General features: G+C 40.2%; 1 protein-coding gene across 1 annotated transcript in view; it reads left to right on the top strand.

The window, feature by feature from the left end:
- LOC150096409 (protein still life, isoform SIF type 1-like) overlaps window positions 1-23,525 on the top strand; it is a 479,324-nt gene that overhangs the window by 415,766 nt on the left and 40,033 nt on the right. The gene's annotated exons all lie outside the window — the stretch shown is intronic.

Here is a 23,525-nt window from a genome sequence, read left to right as displayed (position 1 = left end):
TATCTTAAAATGGTTATTATTGTTTACCAGGTATCTCCATGGATTCTAAAGACCGATCATTGGCAGCATTATCAGTTATTCACAAAATTCCTATCATACCACTCCTTCAACTCATTCTCTGACAATGCACTCACAACCACTTCTGGTAATCCATTTCAATAATTCCCCGACTCCAAACAAACAGCCTTATCCTTGCCTAATAGCCACATTTTTACTTAACTTCCTGGAGATGGTTCCTAGTTCTTTATACTTCTGCCATGCAGGAAAACATTTCTCCTGCAACCATTCTATAAAGATCCTTTAGTAACTTATATGTTTTCTATCATATTCCATCTCTTTTATCTATCAATCAATATTTGTAATCCAACAAACCTTTAATTGATGATGAAAGTAATCATTTCACAGATCCAGTTCCACTATATTTATCATCACCTGCCTCTGGATCCTCTCCATCACTTTCTCATCCTCAAGAAATTAGGCTACCAAACATGTGCACAGTAATCCAGACAATGGTCATATCAAAGCGCCCTTGTAGGTTCCTCTTCATCTTCTTCACATTCTTCTGAAACCTAAGAATCTTATGTTATTCTTATCTTGCTTTAAAACTAAGGAACCATATAAAATTTTGAGATCAGTACCAGTTCAGCTACTTTCACCTTTATCTTAAAAATTTTTGTGAGAATTCCAAACTCACATTTCTAAGAAAACCATTTGAAAAGCAGTTTATAACTCCAAACTGTTAGGACTGCAGCTTTTTTTTTGTTTCCTACAGAAAAAGTTCTTAAAAAAATAATGGATTTAATCTATCTTTCTTTTTCAGCATCAAAGAAAACAGTATACCTCCATTCAAACCTGTCCCAATATCATTAAAATAGAAGTTAAATAATTACAGTTCCAGACACCTGCAGCATATTACTAGTGATCTTCCTCTTTTGGGATAACTCCATCCCTATACACAACTCACTGATACCTGTATAACAGTCGATCACCTATCAAACTACTCACTAGTCTTTTATCAAATCTCATCCATTTTCCAATTTAGTTACCAGCTTGTCATATGGCAATCTATTAATTCCCAATCCTGTATTCTTAGGAATAGAATACAGGATTGGGTTGATTGACATAAGATTCTTTATGATGGTGAGCATGGATTTGTAAAGGGCAGGTCTTATTTTAGCAATCTGCTTAAATTTTTTTATATGATGAATTGCTTGGATAAGGGAGATTCATATACAGTGATTTTCTTGGACTTTGCAAAGGCATTTGGTAGATTACCATATGCCATATTGGTGTTTAAGCTGCAGAAAATGGGATTGGATAACAGATTAATTAGATGAATTGAAGACTGGGGGCACACACTGGTCTTGTTCTTGGGACACTACTGTTTAACTTATTTGCTAATACTTCATGTGGATGGACTGGGGATCTTAAAATGTTTGCTAATGATGCAAAGTTAGGATGAATTATCAGGAGTGCTGCTGATGTTAATTCTCTACAGGAAGTTTTGAATAGACCTTTAGCCAAGACAGGTTGGTGGGAGTTTTCAGCATCAAAGAAAACTGCATACCTCCATTTAAGCCTGTCATTTAATAAATGCAAGGTGCTACAATTTGGGTGCAGAGATATAAGGCTACATACTGCATTGCTGCTATGATAAAAAGTACACTGACATGTAAGGATAAGGAGGTGGTGCCTCTATATAAGGCATTAGTCAGACCGTGTTGATTATGCAGAGTGGTTGAGAGAATGTGGATTACAGAGTTTGGTGGATAGGGAGGAAAAGAGGTGATGATAGACTTTCAAAATGATTTTACCAGATTAATACAGTAGGTATTTTAAAATTATTCGATGTTAAGATGGAAAGAACAAGAGGTCATCCCTGGAAGTTGTAGAAAGATGTGGTATAGAAGAGCGTGAGAGTATATTTTTGAGTTGGAGAGTTGTTGATGAGTGGAACACATGGCCAGAATGCATTGTGAATGCAGGGAGTGTAAATAATTTCAAAGTTCAATATGATAGGCATGTGGCTGATTGAGTGGGCCTCCTATGATGTGTCTATTAACTCCATGGAGGTTATTTATTGTAATAATAATAATAATATATGCATGTCCCATGTCCAGTGAATTTGAAACCTTGTTATAGTACATAAGTATTGCTAAAACATAGCCTACTTCTAACAAATGCATGCTGACTATCATAGAGAATACTGCTATTTTTCTACACAATTTGGAATTCTACTTCTCACCAACCTCTCCAAACCTTAACCACAACTCCAGACACACAGATTGGCCTATAATTTGTAGCCTCAGTCTTTTCTTCCCTTTTGTGAAGTGGAACAGTTTTTATCCTCTTTCCGCTTCTCTGGTAATTGCTCTGTTGCCGTTGCTCATGTTAAACAAGTATGTCAAGGATGCCGTTAACTTCCTGGAGCACTCTTTCAAGACACATGGTAATATGTTGTCTAAGTCCTACTGCCTTATTAACATTGGGTTTACTTAATTTCTCGTACACCTCCTGCACATTCACTATCAGTACTTCTGCACCATACTCTCTAAACTCAAGCTTCTCATAATGTTGGATTTATAAGAATAAAATATCCTGATAAACTGCTCATTGAATACCTCAACTGTATCCTCTGCATCACTTACCAATCTACCATTTTCATCCGCTAACATTATTCTCCTGTAGCCATTCTTTCTTCTGTTTATCACATATTGAAAGAACTCTAGAATTTTTCTTTGCTTTATTTGCTAATTTCTGCTTGTACTACTACAATTGTGTTGTTCTTACTAACAGAGTTACCTTCCTGGCCTACTTTTTATACTCTTCATGCAATCGATCATTACCAATGCTGATCTTGTGTTGCCTCCAAAGTGGCTTCTTCTTCTTCCAGATTTCATGCTTAATCTCTTCAATCATCCATTTTACTTGAGCCTTATTTAGCCTTTTCAGCTTTGGAATACACCAGCCTGGTTGGCCAAGTACTCACTCTCCAACCAACAGGCTGCAGTTTCGAATTCTGCTGTGGGCATGGATGTTTGTGATTGTCTTTAGGAAGGAGACGAATCTCATCGCTTGGTGTAGGACATCAGGGCTTCCAGACTAGGTACAAAATAAAAAATTTTAAAAAATATTAAAAAGTTAAAAAAATAGGGGAAAAAAGATCTTTAGCCCACCCATAGTTCAAAATGTACTATAGGTTTGCAAATAACCTTTAATGGGAGGAAGCAACATTAAAAAAAAAAAAAAAAAAAAAATCAGACATTACTGCTGTTAAATATCTTGATCACTGCCCAAGCAGCATCTGTCTTCTTTCAATCTAACTCCTCTTTCCATGTTATAGCTCCCAGTTGTCTCCTGGGGTTTTTTTTTTTTTATTTATAATCATCAGTCTTGTAGTTCCACATACATACACATATCCTTTCCTCAGAACTTCTCAAAGGGTTTGACAACCTAGCTGATCACCTCATCAGGCTCACCAACTGAAGGAAGATTAGACATTCCATTCATGATCAGAGCCAAGACTCTCAAACCTCATGTGCCTTCTTATTGTCTAAGATAGTTATCCCTCAAAAACTCAAAAAAAATTCATTCACCAGATTTCCTGATGCTATCTAATCATTCCAGTTAATATTACCATAATTAAATCGTTGATAATTATTATTATTATTATTATTATTATTATTATTATTGTTATTATTCAAGCCTCTGTGTAGTCAAAAGACTCATCGTGGGAGGTCCTTTCTAAGAAACACAAGTCTATCAAGACTCATCGAGGGAGATCCCTCCTAGGAAACAGAAAGTCCATCATACCACTCCTTAAATGCATTGACCGTTCTCGCTCTCACCACTCCATCAGACAATTCATTCCATGGTTCAACCACCCTCCATGCAAAGAAACCACTCCTCACCATCTTTCTCACAGTTTCCTTTCGTAACTTCCAGGGTTGGCCCCTTGTCATGACTCCTTCCCGCTGTTCAACGAAGTGAAAGAACTCTGCATTGTCAACCCTGTAATCACCTCTCAACAGTTTAAAAGTCTAAATCATATCATCTCTCCTTCGTCTATCCACCAAACTCTGCAGTCCACACTCCCTTAGCCAGCCGATCCTCATAACTAACATTGTACAGTCCCAACACCATCTTTGTTATCCGCCTTTGTACCCTTTCCAGTTAATTTATCCCCTTCAAATCCTGGGGACCAGATCTGAGAACGTCGAAGTGTGGTCTGATCAGAGTCTTATACAACAGAATGATAACCATTTTATCTCTGCAGGTCAGTGTCCTTCTCATTATTGCAGCAATCCTCTGCGTTACCTTCACTACCTTTGCAATATGTCCCCTAAATTTCAGGTTTCTATCAATCATCAAACCCAGATCTCTTATCTCTCCTACTTCCTACAGTTTAACTCTTCCCATAGAGTATGCAGCGTCCCATCGATGTGTCCCAAACCTCAAGACCTTACATTTTGCTGCATTAAACTGACACCCCCATTCATTTGCCAATCTATCTAGCTTATTCAAATCCTCTCGCAGGGCTCCACATCTGCACTATTATTACCAATTACCTTTCCCAGCTTCACATCATCTGCAAACAATTGAATATCCCCTTGCAATCCACGGACATTGTCATTGATATAAAGGTTAAACAATATAGGTCCCAGTACTGAACCCATTGACCAATCTGATATTTAGACCCTTGTGCTGCAACTTGAATATCAGCTTATCATGTGGCACCCTGTCAAATGCCTTTGCTAAGTCTAGGAAAATGGCAGTCCATTAGGGGACATATTGCAAAGGTAGTGAAGGTATTGCAAAGGATATGCCTTTCCCTCATCTGATGCTCTTGTAACTTTATCATAAAAGGCTAGCATATTGCTAAAACAAGAATGCCCCTTCACGAATCCATGTTGACTTTCACTGATAACATTACCCTCATCTACCCAATGCAGTATGTGGTCCCTCACTACTTTCTCCAAGATATAATAAATTTAGTTTAATCCTTTATCCAAGTGTGAGCAAACAAAGTTTGCGCCTGAAAGTATCTTCAGGACTGGGTTAAGGTGGTACACACCAGGGCAACTCGTTGCAAAGGTGGAGCAAGCTACCAACACTCCTATCCTAGTATCTCCTATAATGCAAAACACATCTCCTTGCAGATATGTCTATTGTTATGCATTAAGGGAAGGGCCACTACCCAGACCGGTTTCGACCTTTATTGAGGTCTCTTCAGTGGGAGCCAGGCCCAAGTCGAGATATCAGGCAGAAGCATTTGCAGGTCATCTCCTGCAACGAGTTGCCCTGGTGTGTACCACCTTAACCCAGTCCTGAAGATACTTTCAGGCGCAAACTTTGTTTGCTCACACTTGGATAAAGGATTAAACTAAATTTATTATACTCTAACCAAGTGGAAAATAAACTTTCAACATCTTTCTCTAAATCCAGAGTAATTTATTAAAAAAAGGGTGGCACACCAATTGGCAATTCCTATAGGTGGAGATGACCTGCAAATGCTTCTGCCTGATATCTCGACTTGGGCCTGGCTCCCACTGAAGAGACCTCAATAAAGGTCGAAACCGGTCTGGGTAGTGGCCCTTCCCTTAATGCATAACAATAGACATATCTGCAAGGAGATGTGTTTTGCATTATAGGAGATACTAGGATAGGAGTGTTGGTAGCTTGCTCCACCTTTGCAACGAGTTGCCCTGGTGTGTACCACCTTAACCCAGTCCTGAAGATACTTTCAGGCGCAAACTTTGTTTGCTCACACTTGGATAAAGGATTAAACTAAATTTATTATTATTATTATTTATTATTATTATTCAGGCCTCCAAGGAGTCAAAAGACTCATCGAGGGAGGTCCTTTCTAAGACATAAAGTCTGTCAAGACTCATCGAGGGGAAGTCCCCCCCTGAGAAACACAAAGTTTATCATACCACTCCTTAAACCCACTGACCGTTCTCGCTCCCACCACTCCATCAGGCAATGCATTCCACGGCTCAACCACCCTCCACACAAAGAAACCACTCCTTACCCTCTTGCTCACAGTTTCCTTTCGTAACTTCCAGGGATGGCCTCTTGTCATCACTCCTTCCCGCTGATCAACCAAGCGAAAGAACTCCCCAGTGTCAACCCTGTAACCACCTCTCAACAGTTTAAAAGTCTCAATCATATCACCTCTCCTTCTTCTATCCACCAAACTCTGCAGTCCACATTCTCTAAGCCGATCCTCATAACTATCCTTGTACAGCCCTGAAACCATCTTTGTCATCCGTCTTTGTATCCTTTCCACGGTTAATTTATCCCCTTCAAATCCTGGGGACCAAATCTGAGAACAATAGTCCAAGTGTGGTCTGATCAGAGACTTATACAACGGAATGATAACCCTCTTATCTCTGCAGGTCAGTGTCCTTCTCATAATAGCAGCAATCCTCTGTGTTACCTTCACCACCTTTGCAATATGTCCCCTAAACTTCAGGTTTCTATCAATCATCAACCCCAGATCTCTTGTCTCCCCTACTTCCTCCAGTATAACTCCTCCCATAGAGTATGCAGCATCCCATCGATGTTTCCCAAACCTCAAGACCTTACATTTTGCTGCATTAAACTGACACCCCCATTCATTTGCCCATCTATCTAGCTTATTTAAATCCTCTTGCAGGGCTACCACATCTGCACTATTACTAATAATCCTTCCAAGCTTCGCATCATCCGCAAACAACTGAATATCCCCCTGCAATCCACTGGCTATGTCATTGATATAAAGGTTAAACAATATAGGTCCTAGTACTGAGCCCTGTGGGACCCCACTTGTAACCCTCTGCCTCCTGGAAACTGCTCCACCATACACAACTCTCTGATACCTATCAGACAGCCAATCCTGAATCCAGTTGACCAATCTGACATCCAGACCCATGTGCTGCAACTTAAATATCAGCTTATCATGTGGCACCCTGTCAAATGCCTTCGCCAAGTCTAAGAAAATTGCAGTATATGCCTTTCCCTCATCTAATGCTCTTGTAACTTTATTATAAAAGGCTAGCATATTGCTAAAACAAGAGCGTCCTTTCACAAATCCATGTTGATTCTCACAGATAACATTACCCTCATCTGCCCAATGCTGTACACGGTCCCTCACTACTTTCTCCAAGATCTTAACAACTACTGATGACACACAGACTGGCCTATAATTAGACACTTCCAGTCTGTTACCACCCTTATGCAATGGCACTATCTTACCTTCCTTCCATTCCCTGGGCACCTTTGCCAAAGCCAGACTTTCATTGAAAAGCCACGTTAAAGGTATTGTCAATTCCCTAGCACATTCTCTCAAAACTCGTGGCGAAATACCATCCAGTCCCACAGCTTTACTGACATCCAGAGTACTCAGTATCTGAAACACACTCTCCTCCTGTACCTCCAGACCTCGTACCAGTCCTATCCCTCTAGCATTAAAACTGACTCCTCTAGGATGAAATACTCCAATAAAGTGTTCATTGAACAATTCCACTATGTCCTCTGCATCAGTCACTCTATTCCCATTTTTATCCCACAATATCATTCTTCCACAGTCATTTCTCCTCCTACTGGCCACATAGCTAAAAAATTCCCTAGGATTTTCTTTGGATCTTAGGGCCAATCTCCTCTCATATTCCAGTTTCGCTTTCCTTACCACACGAGTCACTCTTCTGGCCTGTGTCTTATATTCCTCATGCATCTCTTCACCTGTCTCCTTATATCTCTTCCATAGCCTCTTTTTCGCATGCAATTCCTGTTTAATATTGTTTGTCATCCACTTTACTCCAAATTGCGCCCTCTTCTTCACTCGTGGTATACAACTTACCATTGCTGATAACAAATATTCTTTCACAATTTCCCACGCACTGGTGATATCCCGGCCTTCCAATTCCTCCCTCCATGAAACTTCCCGAAGTTGACGTCTAAGACTATTATAATCACCTGCCTTATAATTCCACATAAGTTCCCGTCTCTTTGATACTCCTGCATGTCTATTCATTTTCCAAGTCAAAACCATATGGTCACTCTCTCCAACTGGTGGGAGAGACGTCAACTCAGTTATTATCAACTCTTCTGATGCTATAACCAAATCCAAAATTTTTGAACCTCTTGTTCCCTCTGTTACATGTTGCCTAAGACATTTGTCCCTCAAGAATTCTAGAAATTCCATTCCCCTATTGTTACATGCATCTTCCTCTCTCCAATTTATACTACTGAAGTTAAAATCTCCCATAACAATCATTCTTCTTGCACTTGCCAAACTTAGCTGTCTAAACATCTCCTGGTCCCCATCCTCTGTGCTCCTGGGTCTGTAGCAACACCCCACTAAATATCCTGTCTTGCCTACCTCTACCTCACACCATACGCTCTCAAAATCATTTGTCTCACTACCTTCCAAATTTTCCACTCTTAGAGGACATAGGTCATCACTTATCATAAGCAGCACCCCACCACCACGCTTTCCCCTCCTATCCTGGCGAAAAATGCTATACCCAGTGACTTCTATTCCTGTTTTTATATCCAATTCTGTCAACCACGTCTCAGTGATCGCAATAATTTTTGGCCAGGCTGATGCTATCTGCGCCACCAATTCCTCTCCCTTATTCCGGATACTCCTGGCATTAGTATACAGCATATAAATGCCATTGTTTCTATACCCAGCATTATCCCTTCTAGACTCCACTGGGCTCAGTCTTACCTGACATTGTCTCCCTTCTCCCAAGTATCCATTCCCACAAGAGGCCACCCCTGCTATCATCCTCCCTGGGACACACTGACTCGTTCAGAACAGCAATCTCTCCAGATGCCTACGTCCTTCCTCATTCAAATGCAAACGGTCTCTCGCAAACAACTCCTCTCTTTCCTCAAACGCACTCCAAGCATCCACATATACCAGTCCTCTCTTGTCACACATTCTCGCTATTATGCCATTCAATATCACCGCTCTTCTGCTCAGCTCATCATTATCATACCTAGGCAACATGCACACTATTTTTCCTCTCTCTGTCTTCTTCCGTACAGTCTCAAGCAAAAATCTCATATCTCTCGCTGCCCGACTTACATTACCACTCAAGTCATTCGTTCCTACCATCACAATCATCTCATCCACCCTTTCACTTCTCTTAATTGCCATAGCCACCCTTTCTATTGTTCCTCCTGGCAAACACTCCTCACGCATCCTATCCTGAACACCACGGATCATTGAGTCACCATACATTATACCTCTTACCATTCCATCGCTCCTATTGTTTCCATTCTCTCCTCTTCTTTCATTCCCATACCTCTCTCTTCTACTGTTTCCATTCTCTCCTCTTCTAGCACTCCCATACATCTCTCTCATTCCCTCTCTCCTACTGTTTCCATTTTCTCCACTTCTAGCACTTCCATATCCCTCTCTCATTCTGTCTCTCCTACTAGTGTTTCCATCCGCTCGTCTTCTAGCATTCCCATACCTCTCTCTCATTCCATCTCTCCTACCGTTTCCATTCTCTCCTCTTCTAGCACTTCCATATCTCTCTCTCATTCCGTCTCTCCTACTGTTTTCATCCTCTCGTCTGCTAGCATTCCCATACCTCTCTCTCATTCCTTCTCTTCTACTGTTTCCAATCTCTCCTCTTCTAGCACCCCCATACCTCTCACTCATACTCCTTAAATTCTCTCTCTCTCCTACTCTGATTCGCCTTGCATTCATCTCTTCCATTCTCCTAATCTTATCTTTCATACTTCTGCTCTCATTCACTAGACATTCCACCTCCTCTTTCAACTCATCTATCTCCCGCTGCAGGTCAGTCACTCTTAATCTAAATTCACTCTCCCAAACAAAACCATCTCCTAAACTTCCACAGTCACTCACACCTTCCACACTATCAACCATTATTTTCTCATTCTCTCCTATCATACTACTCGTCTTCCTACTTTCATTCTCCGTTCCTGGAGCAACAAAGTCGGATATCGATATATCTAATGTAGTTATTTCCTCCAACTGCCTGCATTTTGCGCACATACGCTCTCCACTCTCTTTAACAAACCACATATGTAATTCCTTAGAAGCATACATGCCGCAAGTACTGCATGCCACAAAGTCTCTTATGATATTGCTAATAATCGAGTTCTTAAATGGCGGAGGACTTGGCGTTACGTCACTTGCGACTGCTGCTGAATCCACCATCATTCCTTACTGCCGAGTAGCGTAATCCTTAATAATTATTCAATTAATAAATAAGAGGGGAAAAAAAGTACAAACATCAGAACATTTAAGTACTAATATAATTAAATAAAATGAAATATAACTAAATACAAAGTAACTTAGCTTCGTTTTGTCTTCCACCGTTACGCGTTCGATTCTGACGGTACCAACATATATTATATCGCGACAGCAACTAACTTCCGAAAAACAACCACTGAAGTACACTCGTATTCAGAGAAACAATTCAGCACTCAAAAACGTATAAAAACGGGAAAAAAACGGACTATTCACCGATTAAAAATCACTTTCTTCTGCACAGCTCAAATTCACCGCCACGTGCTACGGCGACGCTAGCGCCACTAACTTTTATACTCTAACCAAGTGGAAAATAAACTTTCAACATCAATTTCTCCAAGATCTTACTAACTACTGATGACACACAAACTGGCCTATAATTAGACACTTCCAGTCTGCTACTGCCATTATGCAATGGCACTATCTTACCTTCCTTCCATTCCATGGGCACCTTTCTAGTAGCCAGACTTTCTTGAAAAGCCAGGTCAAGGGCACTGTCAGTTTCTTAGCACATTCTCTCAAAACTCGTGGTGAAATACCATCCAGTCCCACAGCTTTACTAACATCCAGAGTACTCAGTATGTGGAACACACTCTCCTCCTGCATCTCTAAACCTGCTCTATCCCTCTAGTATTTAAATTGACTCCTCCAGGATGAAATACTCCAATAAAGTGTTCATTGAACAATTCCACTATGTCCTCTGCATCAGTTCATTCTATTCCCATTTTTATCCCACAATGTCATTCTTCCACAGTCATTTCTCCTCCTACTGGCCACATAGCAAAAACATTCCCTAGGATTTTCCTTGGATCTAAGGACAAATCTTTTCTCATATTCCAGTTTTGCCTTCCTTACCATACTAGTCACTCTTCTGGCCTGTGCCTTATATTCTTCATGCATCTTCTCTTCACCTTATATCTCTTCCATAGACTCTTTTTTGCATGGAGCTCCTGTTTAATATTGTTTGTCATCCACTTTACTCCAAATTGTGTCCTCTTCTTCACTCGTGGAATACAGCTTACCATTGCTGCTAGCAAATATTCGTTCACAATTTCCTCCAATTTCTCCCTCCACGAAACTTCCCCAAGTTGACATCTAAGACTATTATAATAATTCTGCATACGTTACCATCTCTTTGATACTCCAGCATGTCTATTCATTTTCCAAGTCAAAACCAAATGGTCAGTCTCTCCAACTGGTGGAAGAGATGTCATCTCAGTTATTATCAGCTCTTCTGATGTCATAACCAAATTCAAAACTCTTCAACCTCTTGTTCCCTCTGTTACATGTTGCCTATGACATTTGTCCCTCAAGAATTCTATGAATTCCATTCCCTTATTGCTACATGCATCTTCCTTTCCCCAATCTGTACTGCTGTAGTTAAAATCTCCCATAACAATCGTTCTTCTTGCACTTGCCATGCTCAACTGTCTCAACATCTCCTGGTCCTCACCCTCTGTGCTCCTTGGTCTGTAGCAACACCCCACTAAATATCCTGCCTTGCCTACCTCCACCTCATACCATATGCTTTCAAAATCATTAGTGTCACAGCCTTCCAAAGTCTCCACTCTTAGAGGACATAGGTCGTCACTTATCATAAGCAGTATTCTGTGTGTAGAGGCTTAAGTGCTGTGAGGACATCATATTGGAGGCTTAATGGATTGTATACAGCACTCAAAAAGGATTAAAACAGAATTTAATACTTTCTATATATTTTGTCTCAGTAAATGAGACATCTTCAGGGATTACAAAAAAACTAATGTAACATCTAAAACAAATAACACACAATACTAAGCCCAACCAAGTGGGTGACACTAAAGTCCTATCTAGGTGGGATGCCCTCTAAGGGCAGTTGTAGTAAAGTGGGAATGTAAAGTGGGACCTCTGGTGATAAGCATTTTCCAAATCTTAGGAAGCTTAATGCAACCATATTTGTTGAGATTTGGTTGGTTCCTGAGAGCTGCTGCTGCTGATTCTAGGAATAGTCTCTCTTTTTTGAATTTGCTGTGGTGGAGCATGGTGGTTTTTTCCATGAGATCCTGTGGGTTGTATCCAAGACATGGTCAGCCAAGCCTGACTAACCATAGTTGTGTTTGCAGATGTATGACTTATGTTCCTCCAGGCAGATAGTGGCTGATCTGCCTGTCTGTCCAAAGTATGCCAGTTTGCATGAACAGGGTACTTTATAGACTCCGGGCACTGAGAGAGAGAGAGAGGAGGGAGCTGATCTTTTGTAGAGCAGATAAGGGTAGCAAGTTTGCAGTAGGGCTTAAATGCTGTGTGTAGGTTGTACTTTTTTAAAATCTTGACTATTTTTTCTGATGTGCCACGGATGTAAGGTATGGTGATGGCATTTCTAAACTCTTTCCGAAGAGAAGACCGAGGAGAGGGGGAGGACCTGATTATTTTTTTAATACTGTGATCACTGTAGCCATTGGAGAGGAAAGTGTTGTGTATGTGGTCAAGCTCAGTTGTAAGGGCGGGATGGTGATGGGAGAGTTTGTGAATGTATCTGCCTGTGTGTGTGGGTTTTCTATATACAGTGAAGAAATGCGTGTAACTAAGGTGTCTAGGAAGGTAAAAATTGTTCTTTTCCTTTTCCATTGTAAACTGGCCATTAGCACCATTAGCTCCCTACAATCAGAGCTCTCCGCTGTACTTAACACTGAACTTTGGTCTATTCTCTCACGCATCTCAGAAGCTTCCACACAGAAAGAATTTAAAAAAATAAATATATCAAGAAATTTAACAACCTGGTTAAAGCCAAACCGCAACCGCAAATTCAACTGCTCCAGACAATAGTGAACTTATCGTCCAAAAGGCTCAACGACGAAGCCATTAGTGCCCTAAGCCTCGGCCACAATTTCGCAGTCGCTCCTAAAGAAATGCTGGTGCTTGATGTGATGTACAATGTCGACTGCGGTATCTGTCGCTTAGCGCCAGAAATAGCAAATAACATCAGACTTGACATCGCCAACATCCTCGCTCAGTCTCCACATCCAAAAAGTAATTTATTGTCCACCCAACGCACTGCTCTCGTGAAATTACGAATAGAAAAAAGTATCGTCATCACCAGAGCTGATAAGGGTAATGCCACTCTCATTCTTAATACCACGGAATACAATCGAAAAATGGGGATTATCCTCCGAGATCGCTCTACCTACACCCCGCTAGAACACGACCCCACAAAAACACAATTTAAAAAATTAAAAATTTACTTAAAAAAGTGTCTTCCTGGCCCCCTGAAATCACAAAATCTCAAACCTTTCCACTCCCCCCCCCCCAAATATATGGTTTACCAAAAATTCATAAACCCAATTCCCCACTAAGACCTATAGTAGATGCCACTAACGCATCTTGCCACAAGCTGTTTAAAAATCTGTCCAGCTCTCTGATCCCCCTTACTGGACTTTCCACATCCTATATAAAAAACTACCCATTTTAAAACCCTCATAAAAATTCTAACCTTAAATAACACAGACATATTAGTAAGCTTTGACAGCTCCTCATTATTTACCAATATTCCCTTAATTGATACCTTAACACTCTTAAAAAACATTTTTCCTTCTGACATCCTAGATCTCTTTTCCTTTGCCATCAATTCTGGTTATTTTTCTTGGAAGAACAAAATCTACAAGCAGATAGAGGGAACTGCCATGGGTTCCCCCCCCCCCTCACCCCCTCTTGCCAACTTTTATATGGAAGAATTTGAAAAACGAGCCATAGACTCAGCCCCTCTCAAACCTTCTATCTGGCTAAGATATGTAGACGATGTGTTCTCTATTTGGTGTCATGGTCCAGACACATTAGACTCTTTCCTCAGTCACCTCAACAGCCTACATCCAAGAATCCAGTTTACAATGGAAAACAAAAAGAAACATTGTTTACCCTTAAACCTTAGTTACACGCCTTCCCAACGGTACACTTTCCTTCACTGTATATAGAAAACCCACACACACACAAGGCAGATACATTCACAAGCTCTCCCACCAATACCCCGCTCAACAATATGGCATTATTAAAACTCTTACCAAGAGAGCCCACAATCTTTGTTCCAGTGGAACCATCCTTGCAACTGAGCTTGACCACATACACAACACTTTCCTCTCCAATGGCTACAGTGATCACAGTATTAAAAAAATAATCAGGTCCTCCCACTCTCCACGGTCTTCTCTTCAGAAAGAGTTTAGAAATGCCATCACTATACCTTACATCCGTGGCACATCAGAAAAAATAGTCAAGATTTTAAAAAAGTACAACCTACACACAGCATTTAAGCCCCACTGCAAACTTGCTACCCTTATCTGCTCTACAAAAGATCAGCTCCCTCCTCTCTCAGTGCCTGGAGTCTATAAAGTACCCTGTTCATGTAAACTAGCATACTTTGGACAGACAGGCAGATCAGCCACTATCTGCCTGGAGGAACATAAGTCATACATCTGCAAACACAACTATGGTCAGTCATGCTTGGCTGACCATGTCTTGGATACAATCCACAGGATCTCATGGAAAAAAACCACCATGCTCCACCACAACAAATTCAAAAAAGAGAGACTATTCTTAGAATGAGCAAAAGCTCTCAGGAACCAATCAGATCTCAACAAATATGGTTGCATTAAGCTTCCTAAGATTTTGGAAATGCTTATCACCAGAGGTCCCACTTTACATTCCAGGCCACCTATAACTGCCCTTAGAGGGCGTTCCACCTAGATAGGACTTTAGTGTCACCCACGTGGTTGGGCTTAGTATTGTGTGTTATTTGTTTTTGATGTTACATTAGTTGTTTTGTAATCCCTGAAGATGTCTCATTTACTGAGATGAAATATATAATAAGTATTAAATTCTGTTTTAATCCTTTCTGAGTGCTATATACAATCCATTAAGCTTCCAATATGATAAGCAGTACTCCACCATCACGCTTTCCCTTCCTATCCTGCTGAAAAATGCTGTACCCAGCAACTTCTGTTTATGTTATTATATCCTCTTGTCAATCATGTCTGTGATCCCAATAATCTTTGGCCAGGCTGATGCTATCAGTGCCACCAATTCTTCTCCCTTATTCCGAATACTCCTGGCATTGGTATAAAGCATAAAAATGTCACTGTTTCTATACCCAGCATTATACCCCTCTAGACTCCACTGGGCTCAGTGTTACCTGATGTCGTCCCCCCTTCTCCCAAGTATCCATTCCCACAAGAGGCCACCCTTGCTATCATCCACACTGGGACACAGTGATTCATTCAGAACAGCAATCTCTCCAGATGCCTACATCCTTCCTCATTGAAATGCAGGCTGTCTCTCGCATACAATTCCTCTCTGCTCTCAAACGTACTCCAAGCATCCACATATTTGAATCATCTCTTCTGACACATTCTCGCTATTATGCCATTCAATATCACTGCTCTTCTGCTCAGCTTGACATTATCATACCTAGGCAACACACACACTATGTTTCCTCTCTGTGTCTTCTTTCGTACAGCCTCAAGCAAGAATCTCATATCTCTCGCTGCCCTATTTACACCATCACAATCATCTCATCCACCCTTTTACCTCTCCTAATTGCCATAGCCACACTTTCTATTGTTCCTCCTGGCAAACACTCCTCACGCATCCTATCTTGAACACCACGGATCATTGAGTCCCCATACATTACACCTCTTACTACCATATTCCTCGATTGCTCACATGCATCCCTCACTCTCTCTCACTTGTAACAGTTTCTCTCTGTGCTCCCCTACTTACCCACCTTCCTGACATCACTCTATCTCTAGTCCCTGTGCTCCTTTGCATTCCTCTCATTCCTTCTCTTCTGCTGTTTCCATTCTCTACTCTTCTATCATTCCTATATCTGACACTCATTCCCTCTCTTCCACTTATCCTATTCTAACCTCTTCTATCATTCATACAACTCTCTCTCATCCCCTCTCCTCTACTGTTCCCATTCTCTCCTCTTCTATCACTCCCATAACTCTCTCTCATTCCCTCTTACACTGTTCCTATTCTCTCTTCTTCTGCCATTCCCATAACTCTCTCTCAATCCCTCTCCTCTACTATTGTTCCTATTCTCTTCTCTTCTCTCATTTCCATAACTCTCTCTCACTTCTCCTCTGATTCGCCTTGCATTCGTCTCTTTCATTCATTTAATTTCATCTTTCACACCTCTCATCTCATTCCCCAGACATTCCACCTGCTCTTTCAGCTCTTCTATCTCTCTCTCTGTAAGTCAGCCATTCTTGTTTGCCATTCATCCTCCCAAATGAGACTATCTCCTAAATGTCATCCTTTTATTGATCTCAGACAATCTGAGATCAATAAAAGGATAAACCAAATAAATTTCTCATCCACTATACTGCTTCAAACCCACTATCACTATTTCCTTCTTGTGTCTCTGTCTTGTGCAAACATAATTCCCTGATATCATCATCAGTACCCTTCCTTCCCTCTAATCTTGCCCTTTCTATCCTTAAGAAAAATATCATTCCACCTTCACATTCCCATCAGAATATAATTCTTATCCAACCATCTTTCACTTTTTTTGGACAAATAAACTCAGTAAATAAGACCACTACTGTTCAGTTTGTTCATTAATGATATAGGAAAGGATCTGAGAGGAACTGTTCATTTGTTTGCTGATGATGCAAAGTTGGGCAGAGCAATAGTGAGTGCACAGGATAACGAAATTTTGCAGGATGATTTGGATAGTTTGGAGGACTGGACTAAAGAGAATGGATGTCAATTTAATGTGGCAAAATGTATGGTTATGCATTTTGGGATGAAAAGATTAGCAGCAGTATATCAAATTGGTGAAACTGTACTCCAGGAGATTGACGAGGCCAGGGATTTGGGAGTGTTAGTGGATAGGAAGATGAAGTTTAGGGGACAAATCGCAAAAGTGGCTAAATCAGCTCATCAAATCACTTGGTCGCTGAAAAATACTTTAACAATCAGAGACAAACAGGTTATTGTTCCTCTTTATCGAGCCTTGATAAGATCCCATCTGGACTACTGTGCTCAGATATGGTGGGCACAGTAGTCCAGATATCGCCAGTTTCTTATGGGTGGAGAGGATCCAGAGATGAGTGACCAAGATGATAGCAGGTCTATGGAATGAACCTTATGAGAACAGGTTGAAGATTTGTGGGTTGCAGAAATTGGTTGATAGGCAGAAAATGGGTGATATGATTGAGACATTCAAATTACTGAAGGGTTTCTATAAGATTAATTCAGAAGATATTTTTGAGAATAGGATTGGTGGTGGGAGGACTAGGGGCCATACATGGAAGCTGGGCAAGAGCGTGGTTAGCAGGGGTGTTAGAGCTAGGTTTTTTACTTGGAGAGTGGTGAATGAGTAGAATAAGCTGCCAGAGTCTGTTGTGGGTGCCATGACTGTAAATGAGTTCAAGGCGAGGTATGATAGATGCTGTGTGAATGTCGAATAGTTGTTCTTGACATGATGTTAGGGCCTCCCTCGATGAGTCTATGGACTCCTTGAAGTTACCCGTAATAATAATAATAAATGCAACAATTTCATCCACCTTGATTTTGATACTCCTGGCATTTATAAATATGCATAGTAATTAATTTCTTGTTCCATAACTAGTCCTACCCATGCCACCTCTCATCTGTGACTTCACCACACCTGCTTCTGTCCATTTACCTTTGTAGCAAAATTAAATTAAAGATGCCAAGAAATTATTTTCCTTTTTAAAATTCTTGGTTAAATATTCTGGTTTCAACAACCTTTGTAATCCTTTATCCCATAAATCTTCCCAGACACAACTATTTCCAAGACATCCCATTCTTCTTCTTACCACCCCAATACATTCATTCATTACACTCCAGAATTTACTCTCCATACATGGGGTCCCTGACCATTTCAACTTTCTCATTTTCCTGTCCAGCCTGCATTTCTGTTTTTCACCTTCTACACTGTTTTCTCTCTACACTCATCTCCGATAACAAACACCTCAATGTAAGCTATTTCACTCTCCTGTTCATTCACATTACCATTGGTTTCCTTTGATCCCTTCTTCACATCACATTGCACTTCCTTCTAGCAACAGTCACTCCAGTTGATTCACACCATATCCATTTAAATACACTCCATCTCTCTCTTATATAATCCAATTAGTCCTTCAAATGCATTCAATAGATCAACAAACTGCCCCTTTCTCCTCACAAAGCTCTTCTAGCACATCATTCATGATATCATGATTTTTGCTTGCCATTTTAACTTGTTACTGTCATACCTAGGCAATACATCAACTACCCTTCCTACCACACTGTTGCTCCCTCAATAATCTCCTTATGCTCAATAAAATTATTCATTCCTACCAACAACACTAGCTTCCTCACATGCTTACTTCTCATATCCAAAGCATCTGTCACCCTGTTCATTCTAACTCCTGGAAATTAAACCTTGTGCAACCTCTCATTCATACACACCTTTAATAATGGTGTCTCCATATAGACATTTTTGTCATTTGATACCTCTTTTTCTTCAATATCTTTCAGTTTATTCTTTTGCACTCTCATATCTGCCAAGTGTCTCATCTTTTATTATTATTATTATTATTGTTCCGGGAAACTCCAAGGAGTCGACAGACTCATCGAGGGAGGCCCTAACATGTCAAGAACAACTATTCAACATTCACACAGTATCTATCATACCTTGCCTTGAACTCATTCACGGTCGTAGCACCCACAACAGACTCTGGAAGCTTATTCCACTCATTTACCACTCTCCAAGTTAAGAACCTAGCTCTAACACCCTTGCCCAGCTTCCATGCATGGCCCCTAGTCCTCCCACCACCAGTCATATTTTCAAAAATATCTTCTGGATCAATCTTATAAAAACCCTTCAGTAATTTGAATGTCTCAATCATATCACCCCTCCTTCGCCTATCGTCCAATTTCTGCAACCCACAAATCTTCAACCTATTCTCATAAGGTTCATTCCACAGACCTGCTATCATCTTGGTCACTCGTCTCTGGACCCTCTCCACTTCCTCCCCATCACGAAGAAACCCTGGTGCCCATAGCTGGGCACAGAAGTCAAGATGGGGTCTTATCAAGGCTCGATACAGAGGAACAACAACTTGTTCGTCTCTGCATGTTAAAGTATTTTTCAGAAGCCAAGTGATTTGGTGAGCTGTTTTAGTTACTTTTGCAATGTGCCCCCTAAACTTCAATTCCCTATCCACCAACACTCCCAAATCCCTGGCCTCATCAATCTCCTGGAGTATGGTTCCACCAGTGCGATATACTGCTGCTATTCTTTTCACCCCAAAGTGCATAACCTTACACTTTGCCACATTAAATTGACATCCATTTTTCCTAGCCCAGTTCTCCAAACTATCCAAATCATCCTGTAAAATTTTTACATCCTGTGCACTCACAATTGCTCTACCCAACTTTGCATCATCAGCGAACAAGTGAACACTTCCTCTCAGATCCTTTCCAATATCATTGATGAACAAATTGAAAAGCAGTGGTCCAAGAACAGAGCCCTGTGGCACTCCACTAGTCACAAGACGTCTTTTAGACTCCACTCCTGAATAAACCACTCTTTGATATCTCTCCTTCAACCACCCTCTTATCCATCTCACCAACCCTATATCTATACCCATCTGCTCCAGTTTACTGATTAGGGTTCCATGTGGTATCCTATCAAAGGCCTTGGCAAGGTCCAGTAGTATCACTGTAAACCCATTACCCCTATCTAGTTCAGCCGTCACTGTGTTATAAAACGTGAGCAAGTTACTGAGGCATGATCTACCCTTCACAAAACCATGTTGTCCCCCATACAATATCCCATTTTCATCTATCCAATCCTGTATTGTTTTCTTGACTAATTTCTCTAAGACCTTGACAATGATTCCTGATATGCTAATCGGTCGGTAATTTACAACAGCAGTCTTGGAACCACCTTTATGCAGTGGAACTATTTTCCCCTCTTTCCACCCGCTCGGGACTAACCCAGACCCGAGACTCAAATTAAACAAAATGGTCAAGGGTACTGACAATTCTTTAGCTGCTTCTCGTACAACACGAGCTGGTATACCATCCAATCCCACAGATGTATTGACATTGAGGTTATGCAATAGACTACTCACCTCCACTTCATTAACCACAATTCCCGTATAATCTACTGGTTTATTCGTTTCTGCAATGTCACCACCTGGATGATATACTTTTGCAAAGTGCTCACTCAGTAACTCAACTATCTCAACTGATTCAGTTACCTCCCTACCATCGGCATTCTTTAAAATCAATCTGCCATGTACATTTTTCCTTTTACTTGCTACATATCTAAAAAACTGTTTAGGATTCTCTTTAGCCTGCATGGCCAATGTTCTTTCGTAATCCTTTTTTGCTTTTCTTACCACACTCGTCACCCTTCTGGCCTGCGCTTTATACCGTTCATGTGCCTGCCGGTCACCCTTCTCCTTAAATTCCCTCCATAGTTGTTTCTTTTTTTGCAACTCAATCTTAATGGTGTTATTCATCCATTTAACCCCTACTTGAATTATTATTCGGACTCTAGGTATACAGTCAGCCATTGCTTCATGCAAGCACTTCTTAACTACCTCCCATGCACTATCAACTTCTAGTCCTTGCAGTTGTACATGCCATGGCACTGAACCAATCAAACTCCTAAGCTTATCATACTTTCCAGCCCGATAATTCCACATGTACCCTGTCTTAATTGAAAATTCTACACCTTTAGCCACCTCCCAAGTTAAGACCCTATGATCACTCTCACCGATTGGTGGCAATGTTGTCATATTTGTTACAGCCAAATCCTCAGATGTAATTACTAGGTCAAGCACTCTCTGACCCCTAGTATTTTCCATTACATGCTGTCGCAGATAGTTATCCCTTAATAACCGCATAAAATCCAGTTCCTTCCTCCCGTGTGTCCTCTCCTCACTCCAATTAATGTGACCATAGTTGAAATCTCCCATAATAATCACCCTCCTTCCACCCATTTCTTCTATTTGCTTGTGCATACTGTCACCACCATCTTTTCCATCACCTAGCAGCACCCAATTGTATATTTAGTTCTGCTAGCCACAATCTCACACCAAATGGCCTCAAATGTGCTTTTTCTCTATCAATACATCTGATCTCATTTCATCTTAATCATCATATTCTTTAACTCTTGCATTCTGGCATTAACAACTCTCTTTTGTATCAGCAATCATTCTAACTTTGCTCTGTTAGTCATGCTCTCTTCTGTTCCCATAATCATGCCCACTTTTGCTCTTTCAATCATTTTATTATTTTTTACACAGTTCAGAAACCCAGCTCTTGCTACAAAACATGGATAAAGCCACTTCTCTCCAATAAGGAGAGAGGAAGTATTCTCACACCTGATGACAAAATTCATCTCCTGCCTAAAGATAATCACAAACCATATTCCATATGATTTGTGATTATCACATACCCATGATAGAATTCAAACCTGCAGTCTGATGGGTGGAACAAGTTCCTTAACCAGTTTGACTAGCAACCATATTAACATAGTGGTGGACAAGGACCTGAAATTCAGGGGCCACATTGCACAAGTTGTGAAGTTATGACTTCAGATAACGACAATGATGCAGAGGACCATGATGTGCAGAAATAAAAAGGTTATGATTTCATTGTATAAGGCCTTGATCAGACCTCATATGGATTATTGTGCACAGGTCATCATTTTCATAGTAATGAAAACATGGTATATGAAAATATGTTAGAAAGAGTCCAGAGAAGATTTACAAAGATAGTCTTTGGAATGTGGAGTATGAAGACATATTGAAAGAATGTAAATTACAATGCTTCCTGAATAGGAGGTGTAGGGATATGACTGAGACATAAATTAATCAGGGGTTGTTACCAGGTTGACATGGAAGAAATTTTTCATAGAATGGGAGAAGGGGTAGAACAAGAGACCATCCCTGGAAACTGTATAAGGAGGGGAGTTGTGAGGAGTGGGTTCTTTGCATGGAGAATGGTTGGTGAGTGAAATGCATTGCCTGAGTGTGTTGTGAATGTAGACACATTGAATCAGTTTAAGGCACAGTTGGATGAGCTTTGTGTGTGATGGTGTGTACCTCCCATGATGAGTCTGACTCCATGGAGGTCAGATAATAATAATAATAATATTGGACATTAGAATCAATAGAAGTTACATTATCCAGCAGCTTATTCAAATTTTTAATTTGTGATTTATAAGGTCTCCTGATGATAACTGTTATGTATTAAAGCCATGTAACAAGAACACAGACTGAGAACACAATTTTGATATTTATTTGCATTTACTTTTGAAGTCTTATAATGAACAAGAAGATTTAAATTAATTCTTTAATTAATATGCTACATTTATATTGAAATGTATGTGTATACTTTAATATGCGTTCTTTTCTTTAGGCTGCGTTAAATTATTGACACTATAGAATGTGCTTCATTTGTATGCTGTTTCATAATATTCCCTTTGTTCTTGTATGAATTCTAATGATGGTGAATATTATGTTCAGGGAAATATCATCTTAGTGAATAACTTTACTTTCAGTATTGTCTCATCTCTCCTGTGAAAAATTTAAACCACATCATCCTGATACATTGTTACTTCAGATTTTTGTAATTTATAATTTTTTACTCATTATTAATTTTTCTGTCTCATTTCCTGCAATTCCATACCATCCATTGATGGTATGAAATTGCAAGAAATTGACAAGGCTAGGGATTTGTGGGAGATGGTGAACAGAAACTTCATGTTCAGAGGACATATTGCAAAAGTTGGCAAAATAGCTCAAAGAATCTTAGATGTTGAAAAACTATAATTCAACTGCATCTTGATTGTAGACAGATTTGGTCACCTGGGTTTTTTCTTGGGGATCAGGAGGAAGTAAAGAGATTCCAAAGATCAGTACCAAGCTGGGGTGACAGGTGTGTGGAATGCTCCTTACAAGAATAGATTGAAGGTGTGTGTATTACAGAGTTCAGTTGATAGACAGAGAGAGGGGGCCATGATAAAAACATATAAGTTACAAGAGTGTTTCTATAAGATAGACAAAAAAAAAATTTTAGATCCTTAACAAGAAGGGAGAAAACAAGTGGTGGATCTCTCAAAGTTCTGTGAGAGAGTGGTTAGTAAGAGTGCATACATTAGACTTTTGCTTGAAGAATAATGAATGAGTGGAATGGATTTTAGCTTGAGTCTCCCACAGTCTTTTGACTTCATATAGATATCTGTATTATA

The sequence above is a fragment of the Typopeltis vanoorti genome, chromosome 19, assembly GCF_054136105.1.
Source record: "Typopeltis vanoorti isolate ZY-2024b chromosome 19, IOZ_Tvanoo_1.0, whole genome shotgun sequence".
NCBI classification, from domain to species: domain Eukaryota; kingdom Metazoa; phylum Arthropoda; class Arachnida; order Uropygi; family Thelyphonidae; genus Typopeltis; species Typopeltis vanoorti.
Note: the sequence above shows the minus strand (reverse complement) of the source record. Positions and strands in the feature narration are given on the sequence as shown.